The sequence below is a fragment of the Camelus ferus genome, chromosome 12 (genome assembly GCF_009834535.1).
Source record: "Camelus ferus isolate YT-003-E chromosome 12, BCGSAC_Cfer_1.0, whole genome shotgun sequence".
Classification (NCBI taxonomy): domain Eukaryota; kingdom Metazoa; phylum Chordata; class Mammalia; order Artiodactyla; family Camelidae; genus Camelus; species Camelus ferus.
This window is the reverse complement of record NC_045707.1, coordinates 34,363,391-34,390,619: the sequence shown is the minus strand read 5'-3', so window position 1 is coordinate 34,390,619 and position 27,229 is coordinate 34,363,391. Positions and strand designations below refer to the sequence as shown.

Sequence of the window (27,229 nt, the reverse complement as noted above, 5' to 3'; positions counted from 1 at the left end):
AAAAAATGCATGCACCCCAATGTGCACAGCAGCACTATATACAATAGCCAAGACATGGAAACAACCTAAATGTCCATCAACAGACGCCTGGATAAAGAAGTTATGGAGTATTTATACAATAGGATACTACTCAGCCATGAGAAAAGAATAAAACAATGCCATTTGCAGCAACATGGATGGACCTGGAGATCATCATTCTAAGTGAAGTAAGCCAGAAAGAGAAAGAACAATGCCATATGATATCACTCATATGTGGAATCTAAAAAAGAAAAAAAAAAAGGAAAAAGAGGACACTAAGGAACTCATCTACAAAACGGAAACAGAATCTCAGACATAGTAAACAATCTTACAGTTATTGGGGGAAAGGGGGTGGGAAGGGATAGATTTGGGAATTTGAGATTTGCAAATGTTAATCACTATATGTAAAAATAGATAAAAAACAAATTTCTCCTGTATAGCACAGGGAACTATATTCAGTATCTTATAATAACCTTTAATGAAAAAGAATATGAAAATGAATATATGTACATGTACATGCATGACCGGGATGTTATGCTGTACACCAGAAATCGACACACTGTAACTGACTATACTTCAGTTAAAAAAAAAAAAAAACCAGGGCTGTCAGTCATATAAAGGAAAGAAAACAGATTCTGCCAACAACCTGCAGCAGCTTGGAAGCAGATTCTGGCCCAGTCAAGCCTACAGGTGAGAATGCAACCCGGCTAACATCTTGATTGCAACTTGGTGAGACTCTGAGCAGAGGACTCAGTTTAATTGTACTCCTAATGTACAGAAACTGTGATATAATAAATCTGTATTGTTTTAAGCAACTGTGATAATTTGTTGTGCAGCCACAGAAAACTAATATACCCACCAAAACGGAGAAAAAACAAAAGTAACACAGAGAATACCAAGTGTTGGTAAAGATGTGGAACAACTGAAATTCTCATACACTACTGGAGAGAGTGTAAATTAGTTCAGCTACTTCAGAAAACTGTTCGCAGGCATCTCCTAAAGCTGAATGTATTTGCATTCTATGATTCAGCAATTTCACTCCTAGATACACGACTGAAATAAATGCAAACTATGAGTACCAAAAAGGACATATCCAATAATGTCCTTAGTCACACTACTTATAATAGTCCCAAAATGGAAACAACCCAAATACCCATCATCAGGAAATGAAAGAATAAATTGTGATTTATTCACAAATAGAATGATATACAGCAATGAAAATAAATGAACTGCAAATGCATACAACACACAATTTTACAAACATAATGTGAGAAAGAGCTGGTAGTTTATATTAAGCTCAAGAAACAGGCAGCACTAAACTGTACTATTGGAAGTCAGTATGGTGATTATCTGGTGGGATGGTGAGGGGGCTTCTGGGGGCTGGTAATGTTCTATTTGTTGATGTGGATGCTGAGACACGGGTGTTTTCACTTTGTGATAATTCGTTGAGTTACACACTTACTATGTGTGTACTTCTCTGCAAGAATACTATACTTTTTAACTAAAAGTTTGACCTAACGATAACATTTTCTCTATTCAGCCTCTCTAAACCTTTTATGCCTCCAATTCACCTGTCCCTTTGTCCTTTGGGTGCAAAAGAAGAAAGAGATAGAGGAAAAAATTAAAATAGTAATAAGTGGTAAAACCAGGAAGCAAACCCATGTCCCACGTTTGTTTAATAAGAGACTTCAGGCTCTTTTAGGCATACAGTTCTGAATGAACAGGATGTAGGCTGTGTACAGCATGGCTTTGTCTCCCTCCATAATCCAGTGTGTTTTTTTCTAAGAAAATATATTCTTATATAAACCACAGTATAGTTATCAACTTCTGGAAATTCAACATGAATGCAATGATTTTATTTAGTCACAGTCCATATTCTAATTTTATCACTTTTCTCAGTAATAAGCTTTCTAACATTTTTTCCCTTCTGCTCCATGTATCTATTATCAGTATGAACTCATGGATTTTCAATGCTTAATATAATTCACTGTTATTCTTAATTATTTTGATGCTCAGTTTCTCCAGATTTGGCCAATGTAGGTCCCTCTCAAACTGTCTTTGTGTCCTTCTGCCATGATCCATAATTCTTGAGCACTTTCATCTTCTCTCATGAGGTAGTAGGCTCACATTTATCTTCCCTGCCCTAGCTCTGAACTCAGGCTTTCTCCAAGTACTCTGTTTGCTTTCAGTGGAAAATGATATTAAATACCAAAATCTAGGTCCCAGGTGTGGTCACTGTTACTGGGTGACTTACTTCTATCTAGCCCTCTTGAGGGACAGTGATGAAGCTATATAGATACATAGCTGTCCCACAGACATCTCTAGGGGAGAGAGCATAATAATTATGATGTGATTTCTTTTGTATTATCACTCCTATTTATCCTGTATGAAACATATAGGATCTAAGCTCTGTTAAGTAGTTCAAAATGGAGTCACGGTGGCCAATGTGAACTTCCATATTAGTTGTTCTGAAGTGTCTGCTGTAGGATTGTGAGTGTCTTAGACGGATAAACTGAGAGTGACTTTAGATAAGAAATTTCTTTGACAACATATGTCACTGGAACAGAAGTGGCAACCGATAAAGACAAGAGCCTCTGGGCAGAACTGTTACACTCTACTGACAGACTCCTTTAAAATGAGACCACTGAGCTCAACGACTTGAATGGAGGCTCTTGGCCGGAGGGCCCGACTCCACGCTGATGAGAGCTGTTCTGGAGGATGTTGCTGGAGGCCCTGTCGGAGCAGAGGGGACTTCCTGCTCTGGTCCTGTGATGAGTTGTCTTGAGGCCCATCGCAGGACCAGAGTCTGCAGCTCCTGCTAGGATACCTCCTTCCCAGCCTTCTCCTTGGAGTGGTTCGTGACCCTCTTTTCTCTACTTTGACTAACATGTGTTATGTGCTGATTGTGTGCAATACAGTGAGTGGTTGGTGAACTGAATGTTGGCTGCACTTGGTAGGATATTGTACGACATCTCTAGTCCCCAGATTCTTACCTTGCCTTACCGCTGGGTCCTGCAACAAACAACATTCAACAAGCAGGGCTTCCTGTCAATTCTAATGCCGCTTTACTTCTGAATTCTTAACCTGGCCCTAGTATCTCCCAGCCCAGTCCTCCCACTTACATAAATGCAATTATATAGTACTTTGCAGTTTATGAGGCACTTTGGTGGACAGTATCTCCTTTGATCCTCGTAACAGCTCTCTGACAGAGCCAGGGAAATATCATTCTCATTGATTTCTAGATGATAAAATTAAAACTCTTAAAAGTTAAGTGACATGTTCAGAGTCACATTGCTAATAAGGGCCTAAAACCCCAAGTCTTGTTGTCATTGTTTTGGTGGAAGGAGGGAGGTAGATTTATTTTGTAACGGAGCTTCTGGGGATTGAACCTAGGACCTTGTGCATGAAAGGAAGGTGCTCTACCACTGAGCTATTACCCTCTCTGCTAAAATCCCAAGTCTGTTGCCATTTACATTATAACTCACCTTCCACAAGGGAAAGCTCATTGGTCCTCAGACATGACTGGACACTTTTCTCAGTACAGGTAAGAGAGGGAAATCAGGAGTTCTCTTCCCATCTACGTGACCACTCAATGCCCAGCTTAACCCACACCTCTGCAGGTGATGGGTGAGAGAACTGAGCTGTTTTATTTCTGAGCATACGTTGAGCAACACAATTTCTCCTCCTTAGTTTCTGTCCAAAATAAAGTGGTAAGCATGCAACACAATGAGATGCATCATTTTGAAGACAGTCAAAGCACTCTACAGCTAATCAAAATATGGCAAAAATGGAAATGCAGTCTGCCTCCTCACAAAATCTTATCAGAAAGATTCCATGTTTAATCATTTACAAACTTAAGGAACTTCTGCCAAAAAATGCAAGTTATGAGAATGTTATTTTCTGAGAAGAGTCCTGGATATTTGGAAATGATAATTTTAGAGCACAGTGTTACTATAGAGAACACGAATCTATCTTATCTAATGTTATTCTCTCTACACAAGTCATGTTGAATGAACTCAGTCCTCTATCCACGTTTATCTCCAGCTTTATAATTCTGACGCATACACAAAAGAGAGAATTCTATGTGACAGTTGTGAAAGATCATGACTTCTTATATTTGCATTACATTTCTCCTAAGAGGAGATCTTCTGTGAGCATAGAAAATTGATTTGATTTACCTAAATAATGAGACAACCACAAAACCCCTCACAGCTTCTTATACAGAGTAGCTTTGCTTATCAGAGACTTAATGCTCTCCTCTGAGGGGGAAAAATACCTCAGACCCTTTGTAGCTGAAATAGTTGAGCTCTGTTAGGGCTTCCTGTTTGATGATATTAAGGGCTGTTGGCACTTCTGCCTCCCATTTAGACTATGGGTCGTGTATATCACCACTTCCTGATTCGCCGGGAGACACTGTTAGTCAATTGTTTCTTCTGATTTTGTCCGACCATTCATCATCCTTTCTAGATACCTTCTCTCCTCCATGGTTCAGTCATATTTATTCTCTCTTGTAGCTTATAGAGGGAGCACAGTTCAATAGGAAAAGCATGGTTTGGGGAGTCAGAAGCCTGGATCATGTCTCAACTTTACCCAGAAAGATCTGTGTCACTTTGAGCTGGTCAATTTACTTTTTTTTTAAATTGAAGTTAGTTGATTTTCCGTCTTGTTAATTTCTGGTGTACAGCATAGTGATTCAGCTATATAGATGTATATTCTTTTTCATATTGTTTTCACTTTAGGTTATTACAAGATATTGAATACAGCTCACTTTACTTCTCTTGATTTCAGTTCTCCACCACCACCACCATCCTCCTCCTCCTTCAAGTTCTTCATGCTCTGAAACCCTGGCTTCTATTTTAAGTACAAATGGATATGCTAGTTTGATGGTAACTAGTTTAACAAGAGGAATCCCTCCATTCGGCTTGATTCTGTTTTGTACCTGTAAGCACATAAATAGGGAGCCCAGAGGAAACTGAGTCTGATGATTCTCACTGAGGAAGCAGGACAGAGAGTTGAAGTAGGAACTTCATTCATTCAGACATCAAGTATTTACTGAGATCTTTCCATGAGCCAGCTACTGTTCTAGACATTGCAGACCCAGCAGTGAACAAGACCGCTCAAGGACTCTGTTCTGGGGAAGTTTCCACGTTGGAATGGGTGGCAAGACAAACAATAAAGACATAAAGATATTTTTTAAAAACACAATTTCAAATAGTGACAAATACTATGAAAAAAAAAATAAAACAGAAACATGGAATGAAAAGGAGCCAGGAAGGTGAGCAGGGAGTTGAGAATGAAGCATCAAGGAAGGCTTCTCTGGGGAGGTCACAGCTAAACTGAGCCCTCTGGCCAGTCACATAAAGATATAGTCTCAGGTTCTTTTCCTTTTAATTGAAGTATAGTCAGTTACAATGTGTCAGCTTCTGGTGTACAGCACAACGTCCCAGTCATGCATGTACGTACATATATTTGTTTTCATATTCTTTTTCATTAAAGGTTATTATAAGATATTGAATATGGTTCTATGTGCTATACAGAAGAAATCTGTCCTCTATCTATTTTTATATATAGTGGTTAACACTTGCAAATCTCAAACTCCTAAATCTATCACAACCCACCCCTCTTCCCCGGTAACCATGAGACTGTTTACTATGTCTGCGAGTTGTTTCTTTTGTAGATGAGCTCATTTGTGTCCTCTTTCTTTCCTTCTTTCTTTCTCTTTCTTTCTTTCTTTTGAATTCCACATATAAGTGATATCATGTGGTATTTTTCTTTCTCTTTCTGGCTTACTTCATTTTGAATGACAATCTCCAGGTCCATCCATGTTGTTGCAAATGGCATTATTTTATTCTTTTTTATTGCTGAGTAGTATTCCATTGTATAAATATACCACAGCTTCTTTATCCAGTCACCTTTTGTTGGACATTAAGTTGTTCCCATGACTTGGCTATTGTATTAGTTGCAGAACTTTTAAGCAACTGGGGGCAGCATGTACAAAGAAAGGTTTTCCTAGACAGCTTTGTGTGTTGGAGGAAGAGAATGAAAACCACCACAGAGGACTGAATTCTGGTGGAGCTCTCGGACCTGAGGTCAGAGAGGTGAGCTGGCCAGACAACGAGTCCATCTGGACAGAAGAACACCTTTTCTGCATGAGGCAGGGAAGATGCTTCCGGGGCAGGGCTCTTTCTCCTTGGGAAGAGCCAAGTGTGTCACAGGTGTGGGGTCAAGTGACATCAACTGTCATGCCAACTGGGAAAATCATTGATTTAGGTTTCTTTCATAGAAATCCTAAATCCAATTGGAAATCAGAAGCTGGAAATCTGTGTTTCAGTCTAAGATATTTACAATATTTGTCCTCTGTAAAGACCCCTATGTTCAGCAGAGGAAACTTCAGCCTTTCTCTGAAAAGTGGATCGTGAGAGACAGTAATTGAGAAAGAGAGAGACACCAGTGACAGATGATGCAGAATTAAATCACGCAGCTAACTTTTGGGGAGGCTGGGAAAGGCACTTTCTCTCTCTTGATGTCTGTTTTGACAACTATCAGATGAAGGCTTAGACAAGATAATCTTGAAGTCTCTTTCCCATCCTGTAGTGGAGCTGCTTATTTGTAGCTCTAAAATCTTTTTTAAAGATTTTCTTGCTATTCAAACAATCTCTACCATATAAGACTAAAACAAAATTGAATAGGAAACATAAATTTTCTAATTGTAGTTTACATTCTATCCCCAATCCTGTACATAAGTATTTTATATTAATCAGATGATTTGTTTCCATTAGCACATATGTTCTCATTAAATTTCATCATGTTAGCTTGTCATCCATATTTTGAAAAGGATAAATTGAAGACTGAGTCCTGAGGACTCCACCAGAGACCAATACTGGGGTTGCTTATTTAATCAGATGGGAATCTGCATATCTTTTATATCCCTATTGTGTCATGAAAACTTGGTATCACTCATTTAATCAAGTGAGAATCTACATACCTCCTTCATCATTAGTCTATCATACAAATTCTTTTTCCCTTTTTTAAAACAAAGGCAACATTTACCAGTTTTCAAATATCCAAGAACTCTCCTATTCTACATGATTCTTTAAAGATTAGCAAACTAATTCATAGTATTTAATTTAATTCAATTAATTGACATTTAATTCAATTCATTTAACCTCCCAGAAGGTTAAACTCATTTGAAAGTAAACTCTCTCTGATAACTCTTAATCCAGGTAGGATTTCAATTTTTTCCTACCAATGTCTGATCTCCATTTCTGGTCTGGCCATCAATCTCCATCACAGAGAATATAAAGTAAAATCGATATATTCTTATTCTTCTCTTCAGGCTGGATTCAATAAGAATGGCCTTTATTATTTTTTATAAGTTTTAATTATTTATGGCCATTTATCTTTCTGATAATATCATAGTTTGGTCCATGCCTTTCTTTAATGTGTCATAAATGACGTATTCTTCTTTTCATTTTTATTCGTTCGTTTGCATTAAGATGCCAAAATGCCATTTTATTTATGAGGCAAAGGATATTGAATAGGCAGTTTATGAAAGGAGAAATAGAAATGTGGACAAAACATGAGACTACATGGCTTACCTCACTAGTAATCAAAGTAGGACAAATTAAAGCAATGAAGACACATTTGTGTATCAAATTGGAGAAGTTTAATAGCTAGTAGAGGTAAGGGTGGGGTATCCCCTATCCTATGCTGATGGCTGGAAAATAAACTTGTATAACCTTGCCACTGGCCCCATTTGATGGGCACCTTGGATCTGGCTCTTCCCTTTCAAATAATTTTTCTTAAGGAAATAGTCAGTTCTGTGCCTAAAGTTATGTCTAGAAGGATATTTACCATAAGACTGTTAGTAATTCAAAGCAATATAAATGTCTAACAACAGGGGTTATGCATTAGGTTAAGTGAGTACATCTTTTCTATACAATTCTATAAATCTATTAAAATGTTGTTGTAGAAAAACATTTAATTATGTTTCTCCATAAATGTTCAATAGCAGACAATGTTGTTTGCCTATCTAACAACCACTTTCCTCTTTTTATTATGGCAGACTCCTAATTTCGTTCAGCTAGCCTTTCATCCACTCCTCTTCATCCTGACTCTGGAGTAAATCTTAAATTTAAGCCAATCATGGTGGTTCTCGTCTTACAGTTGCGGCCAGTGTGACTTAAGGAAAAGTCTGTGGGTGTGTATGTACGGGGGTTGCTCCTGGGAAAGGATTCTTACTTTTAAAGAATCACTTTGGAAAAGATTTTTTTAAAAAATAAAGGTCATTTACTTTGGCTGGATTTTATCTTTTCTGAATATGATGCAAGGAACTGTTCCAGACATTTGTGTCCCTGAGAATAATTAACAAATTCCAGCACTCTTCATTCCTTTTAAATTTATGTTTCTGTATGTTGTATTTTCTGCCTGAAGTACTTTCTTGAACATTTCTTGTAGTGTGGGTCTACTGGAGATAAAACCTTTCAGCTTTTCCATGTTTGCAAAGTCTTTATCTCATCTTCATCATTGAAACGTACTTTGCTGGGTATAGAATTCTAGGTTGAAAGTTTTCAGTCTGCTTTAAAGATTTTTCTTCAACGTTTTCTCGCATCTATTAACAAGAAATCTGCTGCCATCCTTATCCTTGTGTCTCTTACATCGTGTGTCTTTTTCCTCAGGTTGCTTTTAAGATTTTCTTCGTCACTGGTTTGGAGCAGGTTAATTATGATGTGTCAGGGTGTGGTTATCTTCATGTTTCTTGTGTTGGGGTTCATTTAGCTTCTTGGATTTATGGGCTTATAGTTTTCATCAACTTGGAGAACTTTTGACTGTTATTTTTTCAAAATGTTTTCTGTTCCTCCATCTCTCTCCTCTCCCGTGGAGACACCATTGACGTGTACATTAGGCTGCTTGAAGCTATCTCACAATGTATGATACTATGTTCATTTAAAGAATTTTTGAACCTCTGTATTTCATTTTGGATAGTTTCTATTGCTTTATGTTTTAAAAGTCACTGAACTTTTCTTCTCCAGTGTCTGATCTACCCTTAATCCCACCCAGTGTATTTGTCATCTCAGACATTGTATTTTCTTCTCTAGAAATTTTATTTGGGTCTTTTGTTTATACCTTCCCTGTCTCTACTTAACTCTCTGAACTCATAGAATACAGTTGTAATAATTTTTTAGGTCCTCTATGGTAATTCTAGCATCTACATCTGTATTGGTCAGTTTCAACTTATTAATTTTTTTCTCCTCAACATGGTCTATATATTCTTGCTTTTACATGCCTGGTAATTATTTATTGGATGCCAGACCTTGTAATTTTTATCTTGTGGGTGCCGGATATTTTTGTATCCCTATAGAAATTCTTAAGCCTTGTTTAGGATGCAGTTAAGTTATTTGGAAAGAGTTTGATTCTTTGGATCTTGTTTTTAAGATTTGTTAGGCAGTACCAGAACAGCATTTAGACTAGAGCTAATTATTCCCCACTATGGAAGCAAACTCTTCTGAGTACTCTACCAATGCCTATGAATGATGAGGCTTTCCAGTCTGGCTGATGGAAACAGGCACTATTCCCAGTCCTGTGTTAGTACTGGGCATCATTACCTCTAATCCTTTTGAGTGGTTCTTTCCTCAGTCTCATGTAGTTTCCTCACATGTGTGTGCTGATCAGTTCCTCTGCTGCATACTAAAGGGGAACTCTCTGAAGACCTGCAGAGTTCAATCTCTATGCACATTTCTCCCTTCTGTTACTCTGTCATGTGAATTCTAGCCACTGGAAGTCTCCCAAATTCTCACTTCTGTCTCCTCCATTCAGACTTGACCTGGGTTCCCCTTTCCTGAACTACAACCTGGAAATGCTCTCAAGACAGCAATCTGGGGCAATGGTAGGGCTCTGCTCATATTTTATCCGTCTCTTAGGAATCACTCTCCTCATCTTCTGATGTTCAAATCCTTGAAAACAATATTTTCATATATTTTGTCCATTTGTTTGACTGTTTCAGGTGAGAGAATAATTTCAGTCTTTTTTACTCCATCCTTTTTTTTCATATTTTTAAAATATTCTCTGAAAACTCATCAAAGAAACTTCTCTGTAGTTACACTGGTCTTTCTAGATGCCTCCCACTTGTCTTCCTCATTTATAGTAAATGCAAATATTCATTCTAACATTTAATCTAACTTCATTATAATCTCAGTTTAATATCTGAGACTTGTCTTCCATTTAGATTCATGGACATGTTGGTAGACATTTACTGTCCTCTGAATTTCCATTTGCTTAGCCACATAGCCTTGTAGTTAGGCAGAGCCATGAGACTAGTTCTAATGAATGGGCTATGAGTGGAAGTGACACGTACTGTTTTAGGTCAAAGCTTTTAAAAGTAAGAGTGAGTTCCCCATTCACTCTCTTCACTGGTACAGGGAAGGCTGAAATCCCACGCTGAGACAGCAGGACCGAGAGATGGTGGACATTCCATCAGTCTGGGTTGGCTCCTTAGCAACCTGCCATTCAACATGGAGTGTGACCAGAATAAACATTTGTTGTGTGAAACCACTGAGATCTGGGAGTTAACTTGTTAATGCAGTAAACATGGCCTAATCTGACTAACACATTCTACGATAATATACATATTTTTTACAGACAAATATATTTTCTTACCATCTAAGTTGTAGTAACAGAATTGCAAACAAAAGTCAACATCTTGGAAATAATAATAATAATTTTTTAAACACCTCTTCAAAATAATTTTGAAGCAAAGAAAAATGTTATTAAAACTATTTAAGAAATAATGACAAGGACATTTCATAAAAATATATGGATACTGCAAAACCTCTCTGCACATAATTATAAATAGCCGACTGAACTTAATACGAGAAAATGCATGTGAACAAATAAGCTTTTACCAAGAATGATTTAATGTTAGGAAATCTACTAATCTACTAAGCATTCTCACCAAAAGCTTAAAGAAGAAAAATAATCTCCAAAGATGCTGCACAGAAATCTTTCAGTTTAATAAAAAAAAAAAACAACTCTTAGCAAATGAGGACTAGGAAGGTGGTTCTTTAAAATTATAATGAAAAATCTATCGCAAACCAACTATCAATATCTTGCTTAATGATGACATCAAGATTCCTTATTTAGAAGTAATAAAAAGACAAAGATTTCCTCAATCAGCACTCTTATTTACCATTTTTCTGCAAATTTTGGCCAATATAAGACAGTAAAAAAAAAAAAAAAAGGAAAAAGAAAGTATCAATGCCATTATTTGGAGAATCTGTTACCTAGAAAACTCAAGAGCATCAGCTGAAAAGATTTTAGAAGCAATAAAAAAGATGAGCAATGCAACTATAAATAAATAAAAGTTAGATTTTTTATATGCTAGCAAAATCCAACTTTGGGCAAATGAAGGCAAATTGTACACTAACAGCCTCTACAACAACATTTATTAAGGAAACTTACAGAGACTGAGGCAGTAGCATGGTCTGTGAGTTTAGTATTGCCCTTCACATTCTGAAAAAGCACCTGGAAATCTAGTAGAGCCAGCAATCTGATGTCCAGAGAGGGATCCTGGCCATAGGGATACAGGACTTATAAACTGTTTAATTAGAGAAACACTGGTCCCTCACCAAGCATGATCAAGATTATGACAGAACTTACCTTCATCACTGCACTGCCACCTCAGCATTCCTTTTGGGAAGCACCAGCCCTTCCTTTGATATTATTTGGGGACTTGGCAGATTCTATTAACCCAAATGGCCACAGCAATATTTCTGATCCCACATGCTCTTCTAGAACCTTGACACTCTCCATCGAGAGTAGGGTCTATCTAGCCTCTCTTGGAACCAGAGTGTGTGTGTGTGACTTCTCTGACCAATAAAATACAAAGAAAGTCATATTATGTGATTTTCAAGGCCAGTGCAACCATAGGACGAGCTATAATTGGTGCTTTCTTTTTGGGAAGCTTGCATAGGGGAAATCAGCCACTGTGATGTGAGGAAGCCCAAACCAGCCTACATGGGGAGACCACAGGCAGAGGGCAATGTGGAGAAGCAGTGAGGCTCCCCCAACCAATAACAGATGTCAACTAGGGGCCAAGTGAGTTAACAAGCCTTCGGATGATTTGCGTATCCAACCTCAAGTCTTACAGCTGAGCCCCAGACATTAAGGGAAGAGAGAACTGTACACACTGTGTCCTACCCAAATTCTTGATCTCTAAGTGGAACAAATGGTTGCTTTATGCCACTAAACACTGGGGTAATTTGTTATGCAACCACAGCAACTAGAACAGTGATAAGAGTTTAAGTCTTATGTTTAGACCTTATGTGACCAGTGGCCGGATCCACCACCTCAATATTACACCAAAATTGATTGTTTTAATGCTTGGATTTATCCAAGTTCCATAAAGTTCTGAAGAAGGCTAATCCCCTGAAAGCCAAATTTCCAGGGATCAATCAAGTTAACCACTACCTCTGAGTCAAATAGAAAACATAACAGTAAAAGATCACATTTATAATAACAGCCAACAAAATATCTGGAAATTAATAAGAAATGTTTAGGACCTAAATATAGAAAATGACTTTTTTCCCATGAAGAACACAGAGGAGGACTGGTTTAGCTATAAGAAAACATTCAATATTAAAAGCATGCTAATTATCACAAATTAATGTATAGGACTAATGTAATTATTATGGAAAGTCTAAAAGGACTTTTCTTTAATTTTATATATTCTAAAATTCATCTAAAAATAAAAAGAGGATTTATGAAATTTTGGGAAAAGAATAGTATCATTTAGGGTCCAACCAGGAAACAGAAAAGAAACAATAATTCAATCAGGGAAATTTAATAGTAATAATTATTAACTGTAAAGGGGGATTCGAGTAATGAAGGATTCATCAGTAAGAAGTAGAGAGAGCTAAAGAATTTTAAAATAGCATATAAACTAAGCAGCCATACATTCTAGGGCTTCTAGAAGGGTGAAGCTCTCCCGGGGCTGAGATCTACATCTTGTTCACGGCACACCCATGGGTCACAGAATGGCAAAGAAGTCACTGTGGTACTGCACCAAAGGCACTTGCTTGAAATCTGCCTTCTAGGTGCTGGGGAAAGCTATTCTTTGAATGATATCTCACTAACAGCATCTTCCCACAAAAATGCCCAAAAGGAGTGCTGGGGGAGTCTGTTAACTGCTGGTTATGTCTGACTACTGTGCACTGCAAGAGCGAGGCACTAGAGAAACCATGCCTACTGCGGACTGCCCAGGGAGAAGACTCCAGGACTGAGAAGGAAGGCATCTTTCTCTTACAATGTCTCTTTAGCGCTCTCTGCTGGCAAAGAGTGATATCATGCCAGCGGGCAAGGGAAAATATTTAAAAGACCCAGCTCCATTTTCCCAGAGCACTCAATGAAGGGTAAATTTGGAGCTGAGAGGCAATGAATTGATTTCTGGCAGGAGGTGATTTGGATTACTACTATCTGATATTAAAATATGCTTTAAAATTATAATGATGAAAACAATATGAGACAAGACTTAAGAAAGTGACTAATGGAAAAGAATAATGAAATAAAAAGCCCAGAAGTAGATACGTGTGTATAAATATATGTACATAAATGTGTATACATAAATGTATAAATTTAATATATGAAAGAGGTGGCATTTCAAATCATTGAGAAAAATACATCATTACTTGTTAAGAAAACTAGCATAAGATTAGGTTTCCATGTCACACCATACACCAAAACAAACCCCAGATGTCTTAAAAAATTAAATTTCAGAAAGCTTGACCCTTTAATTATTATTGCACCAATTCATCCTGGTCCCACCAGCTTCCAACACCACCCTACATGCTGGCATCCATGACAACAAGTAGGACTCTGATAGAGAAAACAGTCCTCTTTCAATTTACTTAAAGGAGCTTAATCTGCAAATCAAGAGATCTATTGGAAGGGTTTCAACAAGACACATCCAGGTTGATGGGAAAAAAACAAAGGTACAAATTGAGGATTCAGTGGGATATCAGCCATACTGAGCTATAATATTTGCATACCACCACAGAGAAATGGGTACCTTGTCATTTATAACAATGCTAAATATATCATATATGAAACTGTAGAATGGCAGCTGAAAGAATGAAAAGATTATGCCAATAGAAATACCATAATGCTTCTGAGGAACAGGAATTATTTACTTCCTTTTAAGGCAGTCCCAATAGATGAAGAAAGAGATTTCACTAAAGAGAATGGTCTGTCACCCACTGAGACACCCACTCTGCACTGCACACAGTTAGAGCTGCATTACAGGCAATCCTGCCGGGGATATAACGTATCGTTTCTCAGAGACAAACAAAAGATGCGAAAATGAACGATCTCCAAATAACAACATAACCCTAATTATGTTTCACCAGCCACTAAAAAAAGTCAAAGGTACCATGAGATCATAACATATAAACCAATTCTCTTATAGCCTAGACTGCTGTGTATGATTTGACTTGCAGGTCATATACTTAAAAATATGTAAGATTTACATAGCTAAAGACTGGATTTAATTTTTAAAAGAAAGCCTTTTAAATTTTCTCAAAATAGGGTTAAATGTTTGTCCAAATTCAGAGAGCACAAAGTCTTTCTGAACACGACAGCAAATGAAAAAATAATTATGGAAAATATTGATATATTACCCCAAATTTTAAATCTCAAACAGGAAAAGTCACCAAAAATACAATCTTAAGGCCAATTTTTAGAAGAAAAACTTGAAGAAGTTATGAAAAATGTTGACTATTATTAAAATGTAAAGAGTACCTATAAATCAATAATGAAAATATAAAAGTCAGTAGAAATTATGCTAAAAATATTATCAGGTATTTTAAAAGTAATTTAAAGCCAATAACATCGTACCTCCTTAGTAATCTAAGAAACATAAATTTAAAGAAAAATATATTTTTCTGTCAAATGGCAAATATATTTTTAACTATTTCAAACATCTTTGATTTGTTCATATTCTCTTACTCAACAAGTTTATTTCTGTAACTTTATCTTAAGGCAATTACAATGGATATTCACAAAAATGTATGGCTAAAGTTGTTAATGGCAGCATTATTTGTAACTGTCTAAAAATGGAAAGACTTTAGAAGTTCAACAATAGGGGATTGGGTTAAATCAAATTGATAAATTCCTACAGTAAGAGATACATTATAAGATAATAGCTGAAAGCACAGAATCTAGTTTTAAGTTAGCTGGACTCAAATCTGAATCTTATAATTCTTACCTTCAGAGCCTTGGGCAAGTTATTTATTTACCCTAAATCTCAGTATAAACGGGAATCCTAAAAGTGCTTAACATGATGATTGACATGAGCATTAACTGAGATAATCCAATAATGTACTCATTACATAGTGTCTAGAACACAGTGTTGATGAAAATTAACTCAGTATTTTCTTTTAACAAAGTATCATGGAGACATTAAAATAATGTCTCAGTAGACAATGCAATAAAATGGGGAAATGTTTATGATGTATTGTTAATGGAAGAAAGCAGGGTGTAAAATTTTATGTAAAGTATGATACAAATTGTATAACAAGAGAAACATAATGCAGGTATTAAAAAGCCAGGAATGTACATCACAATGTTAACAGCTTTTTCTCTAGATTACTACACTATTTTTCCCTTTGCAGTTTTTACATTTTTTGCATTCCTCTGCAATGAACACTTATTTTGTAATAAAAAATAATGATTAGCATCAATAGAAATGTAATATGATATATGTCCAACTGAACATATGCAGCTTTCCTCTCCTTGACTGTCACAAAATATTATGCCACATTATTTTATTTTTCCAGGGTTCTAGAACTTGATCAACAAATTCTTTCGTGTGGGCTATGATTAGATCCAAAGTAGAATTTTTTTTCCCCCTTCACTGCTTTCCTTGCCTTTTGGCAGATAGAATTATCAGGAAGGCACGTCAAGAATGTATTTTCCTGGTTATAGCTGATTTAATGCCAGTGGCACATTGAAAGTGGTGGCTAATTTTTTCCCTTTGGACCCTGATGTGATGAAGGCGACAGACAAAATGGCCCATTGTTGATTTGCCAATATTCAGAAGAAATTTTTTTCCTTTGTGAAAAATAAAGCCAACACAGCATCTATTTGCACTTTTTTGTGTTAATTATTCTAAGTTGCCTATACAATAAATATAAAATAATGTTAATTATAATAATGATGATGATAAAATGATAATATTTTCATTGTCAGGCACATAATATATGATCAATAAATATCTATTTAATAAAATAGAACTGAAATTGGTATTAGGCACTGTGTACACAACATTCATATGGAGCTTATTAAATTGTTCATAAATTTCAGAGATGAGTATTTCACTACTTGTGGACAGATGACGTCTATGAAGTTTTGCCCAGGGGGCCCATATTTAGCTTTGTGGACCCAGGTCACATGTAACTTGGGGACTCATATTTGACTTTGTCACCAGGGTGTGTTACTCAGGGCATCCTTGACAACAGCAATTAGTGACAATTTTTTCTCCCTTTTGTAATAAATACCCCTGCACTTGCTGCCCATCCTGCAAAAGCCCCTGTCCTCACTGTTCATTCTCTTAGAGTCCGGTTCATATTGCTTATCACTGTTCTTATTTCTATCCACCTATATCAGTTAACATTAGGTTTGGTTCAATACAACAGAAAACACAACACAAAATACTACTGGCTATTTTAGAGAAGTTTAAGTTAAGGAGTCCAGAGGTAGGCAGTCCATGGCCAGTAAGGGAGTTCCATAAGGTCTTCAGAAACTTCCACAAGTTTCTTCCAACCCATCATTCTGACATGCCTGGAGGGTGTCCTTGAGCGTCCTTGACTCCATGAGCCAAGATGGCTGATGGAGCTCCAACCAGCACAGCCATGTTCCAGGCAGCATGGCGCATGATGGCTGTGCTGTATTCCTTTTAGGAGACTTTCTGGATGTACCTCATGGCACTTCCTTAATATCTGTGTTAGTTATCTACTGCTATGTAATAAATTATGCCAAAACTTAGCAGCTTAAAACAAACAAAAAAAACACATGTATCATCTCACAGTTTTTGTGGGTCAAGAATCCATGTGCAACTGAGCTGGGTGCTTCTGGCTCAGATCTCTCACAGGCTGCAATCAAAGTGTTGGCTGGGTCTAAGTTATCTGGAGGTTCAGTGGGTCAGAGATCACTGAGATCTGAGATCACTCATGAAGCTGTTGGTTGGCTTCAGGTTCTTTCCGACTCTTGGCTGGAGACATCAGTAATTTCTCGCCATACGAGTCTCTCCATAAACATGTAGTCTGGATCACAACATGGCAACTGGCTTCCCTCAGAGCAAAAGAATGACAGAGGACACCCCAAGATGGAAGCCACCATCCCTTTGCAACCTAACCTTCGATGTGACATCCCCTCACTTTGGTCATATTCCATCATTAGCAGTGAGTCACTAGATCCAGCTCATACTCAGGGGGAGGAGATTTCACAGAGGCATGACCAATGGGGACCATTTTAGAAGCTGCCTACCACGAAACTTCACTACCCAAAGCATGGCCACAGATATTATAAGGGAGTCTAGGAAATGTAGCTTTTGGTTGTATAGGAATAAACTCAGCTAAAACTCAGAATTCTGATGCTAAAAAAGAAGGGGTTTTGCCACTATTTGGCAATAGTTAGAGTTCTCTTCCACCCACACTGACAGTTTTCCCTTCACCCCACAACCCCCGCTTCTTTTCCCATCCTTTCTCTTCTTCTACAAGAGTCTTCATTCTAAACCCTTTGTTCAACAGAAAACTCCACATGTATTATTGTTATATAAATATTGTCACAATTTGTTATTATTGTTTGGGGGCAAAACATCTTCTTCACTCACACTTATCAGGATGCTCAGGAGTTACTAGTTTCACTCATTTTACTCCCTAAATCTCTTTTCTAGACTTAACCTAATGTTAAAACAATAGGCTCTTCCATAGTAAAATCTCTCAGAGCCGTTACTGTCTTTTCACTCACATTATAATTACCTTTACATGGACCCTCAACGTATCATATCCAGAGATAATCTCCTTAATTGCAATAGCTCCTCCTTAAATTCATCCTAAATAATCTTATAAGATAGATCTTCCTAGAGAGCTGCGGAAAGAGCTTGTGGATAGGAATGTGGGAACTTGGGATCCAGTCTCAGCTTCACTGCTTCACACTGTGTGACCTCACAAAAACCACAAGCTCCTTTGAGACTCAGTTTCCTCCTCTGTGATTTTTTTAAGACCAAGTTGTGGTAGGAGCACAATAAGGTTCCCCAGTGGTGGAAGGGATGGAAGTAACCTGCTTCTCCTTCAGATCCCACACTCTCCAAAGCGACAACACAATTATTGGTGGCTTACATCCAGGCGAGATATACCCCTAGCGCAGTAGTTGAAGAAGGGGTAGGAGATGTCCCAATCTTGGCACCCAGGTATCCTCCAACCTCACTGCCCCGTAACTGTTCTAAATCACATGCCTCCCTAACTCAGAGACTGTCAATGGCTTCTTATTGCCCACTCATTCATTAATTTAACAAACATGTATTGAGCCCTTACGTGTGCCAAAGTCTTTTCTGGCTGCTTAGGGAGAGGAAGCTGTCCTCAGAGCTTTGGTGTCTAATGGGGAAATCACATACATTAAGAAGTAGCAATGAATTGGGATATGTATTTGGTAGAAGATATCATGCAGGCACTTAATTGGACCATTTAATCTCATATGGGGAGATCAGAGGAAAATTACCAAAGGAAGAAAAGTCCAAACTCCTTTTCTTCCAAACTCTCCATCTTCTAATCTCACCTACATTTTTTTTTAATGTATGTTTGCTACTCCCCCTTGCATACCCTACTCTCCAACCAAATGAAGAGTGTATTCTGTGCTGAATGCTCTCTACACTGTTCTAAGACCACTGTCTTCATGCTGGGGAGATGTTCATTCTAGCCTAGCCACAAAGTTTTGGAGCCGTGTTTTTCTGGGCTGATTTTATAACTGGTTTGTCTCCTTTAAACTTATTTCAGACTCTGCTGTTCAGCCACGACCGACCGCACAGTATAGTCTGTAATCCACAAAGTAACTTATTGGACTTGTTGTTCTAAGGTACAATCATTTGCTTCAAGGAAGTTCATCAATGGCTCCCTTAAGGACGCTGGGGATGCTTGAAATCCATTGAGATGGAGAAGTATGCTGGAGACTTTGAAACATATTCTAAAATAGCATCTGGGTCCCTCGTTGTAAAGTCAGGCATGGGTGCATAAAATAGATTGAGTCCCACTGTGCCCGTTATGTACTTGTGCTTCACATCATTAATGATGAGCGAGAAACCAGACCAGGCGTTTTCAGCACTACCTCAATGAGCCATTCTACCAGGAAATCATTTCCTTCAGTCAATCAGGCACTGTGAAGTCATTTCAAGTATTGCCATCACTCCCATATCAGCCAAATGTTTGCTATTCTTCCAATAGTACAGTCTGTTCTGAAAAGGATTTAAGATACCAATTGACATTTGAAAGATTAGACAAGACAGTGGTTAAACTTGGTTCTGAGCTTGGATTCTGCCAGTCATTTGTGGCACGCTTGCTACAAGACACCAGCCCACTCACACCTGTTTTTTTCACCAGGAACTAGAAATTGATGGCTCTGGGAGGTATGTGCCTATAGGAGTGTCTGCGAAATTCGTGGAATGCTTTGAAGAGACTGCCATATAATTTAAGTTCATCACTACTGATATTAATCAGCCTTTTTTCTTGATATATTATTCATGTCAACTAATTAATGTAATTAGTAGTGCACAACTTTGTCTTTCACAATGAGCACAGCACCTCTTTTGTCTCTATTCTTGTTTTTTTCTTATTTGCATTTAGCCTTTTACTTAGCAGTAATCATACATACTTTACTCATGGAAAAAAACACAACACATTAATCATCATGAGTCATAAAATAAACTGCTTTGTTTTTGAGGAAAAAAAATATTCACTCTCCCAAAAAATGTCTACTCTCCGCCAAGATTTAATACCATGGCTGTTAATAATTGTTCCTGCCATTTCTACCCAAGAAAAGCTGAGAGCCTGAAAGCCAACAGCATCTGGTCACCTTTTTCATGCCTTATGCAGCAATATATTCACCTTGAAAACATTAGGATTGGCTTTAATGATGGACTGAAAATTCTCTTCACTACAAGACTGAGGTACAGACACAGCCTGAGGCAGTTTCAAGTTTCAACTTGGAATTTACATCAAACGTTGGCACCATCACTTAGCTGGAGGTTAGGGAAATATTGAGCTAACTGAAGGCAAAAACCATATAAAAGGTAAAATCTACTTTGAATGCCATCCTCCTCCCTTCTATTTTTATTCTATCCCAGTATTCTCATGCTGTTCACAGTTCCAATGGACAATTTCTTCCAGTTTCCAATTTCTTCCTGGCTCTATTCCCTGCTTGTTCATTTCTATTCCCCCATGCAGGTTTTTCTAGTCCAATATTACCAAAATCCTAGAATCTTAGAGTTGGAGAAGGACACAGTCTTGTCCGGTTCAAACCTCTAGCCAGTGCATCAGTTGTGCCCGCACTGCTCCTCAGAGTATGTTCCAGCCTCTGCTTGAAATCTCTTAAAATGAGACATTCACTACATCTGGAGGTAGCCCATTTATTGTAAATGTTTAAAAAAAATTATCAGATTGATTAAAAGAATATTTTTTTCATTGAATCAAAATCCTTCTTTAGTTTCTATGTAAGGCATTTTATTCACTTTTTTTATTGAGGAGGAGACAGTTGGGTAGAATCTTTAAGGGTAACTCTAAGGGTTTCCAGAAGAAGAGAGGATGTCCACATCTCCAGCTGGGCAGAAAAAGCAGAAAGACAGTTGATGAAAAAGCACAGAAAATCCAGCTGCAAGCAGTTTGGGGTAGACAGTTTTACCCATCCTTATCTGTTTCTTTTATGTCTTAGAAAATTCTTCTTCCTTTACCAACCACATTCTCCTCTAGGACCTTATGCTGCCAGCTACCACCTTTGTTATCTTCTGTATCTCTGTCTCTCCGGTATCCTTCCAATAATGCTTGAGTCTTCCCCAACATAAATGCCTTCCGTCAACCCTGCTCGGCCTCAAGTGCCACATTTCTTCTTCGTTTCATAAGTAATTCATGGCAAGAGTCACCCAATGCTCCTTAAGGTGTGGCTCATGAACAACTCACAACAGAGTCACCCAAGTCCTTGTTTAAAAAGTAGTCTCCTGGGCCCAACTTCAGAACTAACAAAAGCTGTGATAGTCTATCACTTTTTTCTTTTAAAATGAAGCAGCTCTAAGATCTGAGAACTGCTGAAGTAACCAATACTCCCGGTATCCTCAACCCACTGTAGCAAGCCTCCACCCAACCTCTCCACTAGAGCAGTGCCCTCGAAGGGCGTCATGAACTCCACACTGACAAACCCCACAGTCTCATCCCTGCAGCAACTAACCCTTCTTCAAGTTCTATCCCCTCATTTCCTGAAGTCACCACTCTTTGGTGTTTGATTCCCCTTTCTCTGTCCTTTTCTCTGACTCTTCATTTGCTCATGCTTTAAATGAAACTACTTCGTGGACATTCATCCATGATCCTTTTCTCAAACTCTGTGTGCTCCCTGAGGAGTTCTTCTAAACCATGGCTCCAATTCTCATCTACAGCTCTAGGATTGGATCCCCAAGACCCACGGTTTGCTCCACCTCCAGCTCAAGCTTCCTAGCAAATTACCAAAGTCAACATTTAAAAAACAGAATCCTCTCCAGACCCCCTCCTCCCCCTCCTCCAACCTCCTTCTCCATTTTTGAGTTAATAAGATATCAGTGAAGATGCTTTTAACTTAAGTATCAGAAAACCCAGACCCAACTGGTTTGAACAACAAGGAAAATGTACATTTCCATATAATGAGAACTCTGGAGATAGGTCAGTCCCTTGATCGGTTAACTCAGAGGCTAAATGACATCAAGCAAGACCCAACTGCTTTTATTTTTACTTCCTGCCATCTTCAGTCCATCAGCTTATCCTCAGGCTAGCTTCCCATGAGATCACTGCTGCTGTTCCAGGCATCATATCAAGACAGGGCAGTGTCCACTAGAAGAAGATGGGGGCTACTTCTTTTCCTGTTTGTCTTTATATCAGAAAAACAAACAAACAAATCTTCCCTAGGAGCCCACGACAAGACTTGTCCTCCCATCGGCCAGAATTGTGTCACGAGCACTTGCCAAATCATCTACTGTAAAATGGAAAGAGAGGGACCACTGTAGTAGGCTTCCTTCTCTTGTACCATATGGTTTCCTTGAGGATAGTGGGTGTCTGAATAAAGTCATGGTTCTGTTAGGCAAGAAAGCATGTCGTTGAATCAGTTACGATTAGGTTTAACCCAATACAACAGCAGTTTAAATATATGAAGAAATCCAGAGGCAGACAATCCAGGACAGTTGTATTTAGCTCCATGAAGAGATGAGGGGTCCAGTCTTCCTCTAAACTCTGCTCTTCTGTATAAGGCTTTCATGCCTTGGTCCAGCTAGCATCTTCGCTCTAGGTGATAGGGTCTCAGAAATGAAGGAGAAGAACCCAATCTCTCTCCTTTAAAGAGACTATCCAGAGGTCCCAGGTAAGATTTCTCCCCTCGTTGCAAAGAAGGCTGGTAAATGTCGTTTGCAGCTTTATACGTTGTCCAGGGTTTTGTTACCAAGGAACAAGTTCTACTGGCAGGCAACCAGCAAATCTGCTCTGGGGTGAATTGTCATACAGGCAGTCAATCGTGTCTGCCACACTCACCATCCATTCCCCCAAGCCATCCAAGCTAGAAACCAAGTATCTTCTTTGTTTCCTATCATTTGACATATTCAATAGGACACTGAGCCCCAATTATTTTGTCTGCAATGGTTTGAGCAAATTTTTTCTTATCTCAACTCCCACTGCCTTAGATCATATCTTCATGATATCTGGACCCTTGTAATAGCTTCCAATCCCCCTTGTATCCAGACTTCTTATAGCAGTCTCTTCCCCACACTACCTTCAGGTTCTTTCTTAAACATGCCTCTGATTTATTAAAAGAATGACAACAGCGCTCTACTGCTTACAGAATAAAATTAAATCACCCAGTGTGCCCATCAAAACTTTCAACACTGTGACCCCCACCAACCTCCCCCTACTCCCTGCACTTTAGTCACATCAGACCACATCCTTTTAGAGCCACTCAAGTAGCACTGATTCATTTAGTCATTTTTGATAATATATTACAATATGCTATTAATTTATATTTTCTTCTTGCTCCAAAGGTTGCCAAATGCTTTCAGCCAATGAGATCTCAATGTGCTTTCCTAAGTTATGGATATACTGCAATATGTCTGGCCTCTATGTCATTTATGTTCAAGATTTGGCAAACAGTTTGGACCCATGATGGCTAACTAAAGGTGTGCACATCGTGTTCCTGAGCTGATCAGAAAAGGAGCAAAGGGAAAATAACTACCTCGACTTAAAAGGAAGGGTTTTTGTTTGCTTAGTTTTTTCCAGCTTTTTATATTTATACTGAGGTATACATGACAAAAATTGCATACATTTAAGGTATACATCATGTTTTGATATATGTATACATTGTAAAATGATTACTACAAACAAGCTAATTAACATATCCGTCATTTGACATAGTTACGATTTTCCACGTGTGGGAGAACAGTTAAGATCAATTCTCTTAGCCAATTTCAAGGATACAATATTTTTTAAGGTGTACAATGTGATGATTTGAGACTCATATATATTGTGAAATGACTACTGCAGTAAGGTTAGTTCACACACCCTTCACCTCACATAATTACCATTTTGTTGTTGTTGTTGTCATTATGGAGAGAGCATTTAAGATCTATTCTCTTAGCAACTTGCAAGTATACAATATAGTATTGTTAACAATAGTCACCATGCTGTAATTAGACTCCCAGAACTTATTCCTCTGGTAATTGGAAGTCTGTATCCTTTGACCAACATCTCATGTCCCCAGCCCTTGGCAATCACCAATCTATCCTGCTTCTGAGTACGGTTTTTTTGGATTCCACATATAAGTGAGATTATATAGTATAAAATACAGGTTCTCAGGAGGCTCAAGATATCCTCAAGGAGATAAGAGGGGGAAAAAAAGAGTAGCAATCATCAGATAATAAGAGATTGGTGAAAGTCCGCTGACATTTGAGAAGCACTGTAAATGCTACTGCAGACCAGGAGGGATTAACCATGTATTATTTAAGTTGGAAGATGCTTAGGTTGGAGACACATCATGACTCCAGGGATTTGAAGATAAATAAAGAGAAACAGACAGGGGATGATACTGGGAAAATATTTCCCCAAATTTGTAGTAATAATAACCCACATTTATTGATTTAGTCAGTGCTTTATTTCTAGGAATGCATCCCATTTTTGAGTACTTACAGGCAGAAACTGATATATTATGAAGCTAATTAAGCTTAAGCATCAAGACCCCACCTGTACAGGCCTTTTCTGAGTTCATGGTAGGGCCAAAGCTCTATATTCATGTGGCTGTTTATTTTTTAATAATTGAAATGTGACAGCAAAATTGCAAGGATACAATTGACTATTGCCTATTGTACCAATTATGTGCTTTATAGCAAATTTAGGATTACGTACTGCATGTACTTTTTTTTTTTTCATCTCTATTTCTTTTAATTGAAGTATAGTTGATTTACAATGTTGTGTTAGTTTCAGGTGTATAGCAAAGTGATTCAGTTTTATATAGTTTACATATATACCTTTTCAGAGTCTTTGCCATTATAGGTTATTATAAGATATTAAATATAGTTCCTAGTGCTACATAGTAGGTCCCTGTTGTTTATCTAGTTTATATACAGTAGTATGTATCTGTTAATCCCAAACTGTCAATTTACCCTTCCTCCCATATCTTTCCCATTTGATAACCATAAGTGCATTCTCTATGTCTGTCTCTTTCTGTTTTGTAGATACATTCATTTGTGTCATTTTTTAAAGATTCCACATATAAGTGATATCATATGATATTTGTCTTTCTCTGTCTGACTTCACTTAGTATGATCATCTCTAGGTCCATCCATATTGCTGCAAATGGCATTATTTCATTTCTTTTTATGGCTAAGTAATATTCCATTTTATATATGTGTAAATATTATATATAAAAAGTATAGATATCACATCTTCTTTATCCATACATGTTGCTTCCATGCTTTGGCTAAGTGCTGCTATGAACACTGGGGAGCATATGTCTTTTTGAACTAGAGTTTTCGTCTCTTCCAGATATATGCTCAGGAGTGGGAATGCTGGATCATGTGGTAATTATTTTTCATTTTTCAAGGAATCTCAATAGTGTTTTCCATAGTGGTTGCATCAATTTACATTCCCACCAACAGTGTGGAAAGGTTCCCTTTTCTCCACACCCTCCCCAGCATTTATTATTTGTAGAATTTTTGATGATGGCCATTCTGATTGGTGTGAGGTGACCCCTCTTTGTGGGTTTTTTTTTTTTTAAACTATGGCTCTTTATTTTCACATGGACAGCTCAAAGGAAGTCATCAGTAGTTTTTGTTTAATGTAAAAAGAGAAAAAAGGAAACCTACACACACACACACACACACACACACATACACAAAATCCTTGGGCCTGAAGGAAACCTAAGTCTGTTACTAGAAGCCTAGTTAAAAGATTTGTAGTTTTAGAAGGGAAATACAGAGCAGATTTCTCTAGAGAGCAGTTTCAAAGATGTTTGGGGGTTAAGAAATGTAAAGCTAGTTTGGTGGGCTTATTTCCCAGGCTTGAAGCAATTTAGGGGAGGTGTCATAGTACCAGGTAGAGGATGATGGGACAGTGGTTACTGCCCAGAGCCTTGGACCGGATGTTGCTGTCACACAACACAGGCACCAGAGAGTGAGACAACAAAAAATAATCAAGGCGCCAACCAACGTTTTTGGATAGCGCATTCGTCATGTAGGTCCAAAAGGTGTAGGCATAGGCCGTATTAGGGTAGAGGTGCTGGAAACTGTCAGCCAGTGGCACAGCCTGCAGCAATTCCCCAAAGCCTTGACACTCTTGGGGAGTGAAGCCAGCATTCTTTTTGTTCCCCTTTGGATTTCAAAGGTCAATTTTTTCATGAGCCACACTGAGGTCCACACATAGCACAAGGGGCTTGCGGGAAGCCGGACCCTTCAGGAATTTGTGAAACGCTTCATCCCAGCGATGCCGGTACTCCAGGCGTACCAGACCTTGGCCTGCATTAGGTACATAGGCTGTTACCAGCACAAATGCATCAGTTTCAGCCAGTCATTCGGCCTTCTTGATCATGTTCCTCCTCACCTATGCCACAGGAGACTTTGGGCACTGGCGGGAGAGTAGGCCCACACCACTGTTCCCTTTCTTGTCTGAAGGAGCTGACCAGTACTGATGGGGTAGTCCAGGCAGCTCTTGAAATTCAGGTGGCAGTTTGTTCTCTGAACATTTGGTCTCTTGGAGGCACAGGATATCTGGGGCTTTCTCCTTTACTCAATCTAAACCTTTCTTCTTATTCTAGGCTTGAAGCCCATCTACATTCCAGGAACATATCTTGAGGGTGGCTGATTTGCCACTGGGTGAGGTTTTCTGATCTGGGGGGTCCTCATACAGGGCTGCTCCCTCTCCTGCTGCCTCTTTTTCGGGTTTTTTGTTTTTTTGTTTTTTGTTTTTTTTTGGCTCCCATCTTACTCTTCTTGGCCTCTGGCTCAGCCTTGGGCTCTTCCCCGTCTTCTGCCACCACTCCCTTTTCCCCACGCTTCAACATCACTGTAAGGAACGCCTTTCTGCACCAGTCCCACCAAAGCAGTATTTTTACCGCATTGCCTGCTCGGGTCGCAGCCTGGCTCCTCCTTATCCAAGCACGCCCGGTTTGTGGTTTTGATTTGCATGTCTCTGGTAATTAGCAATGTTGAGTATATATTTTCATGTGCCTGCTGGCCATCTGTATTTCTCCTTTGGAGAAATGTCTATTTAGGTCTTCCATCCATTCTTTGATTGGGTTATTTGGGTTGTTTTTTTTAATATTAAGCTGTATGAGCTGTTTGTATACTTTGGAAATTAATTCCTTGTTAGTTGCATGGTGGTATTGCATTTACTTTTAAGTCTCTTTAGACTCCTTTGGTGTGGAACTGTTTCTTACTCTTTCCTTGACTTTCATGATC

At 38.3% G+C, this 27,229-nt stretch overlaps 1 pseudogene; it reads right to left on the bottom strand.

Moving 5' to 3' along the window:
• Positions 1-6,504: 6,504 nt before the first annotated feature.
• On the bottom strand, positions 6,505-26,980 carry LOC102519404 (annotated as a pseudogene).
• Between the last annotated feature and the right edge of the window lie 249 nt (positions 26,981-27,229).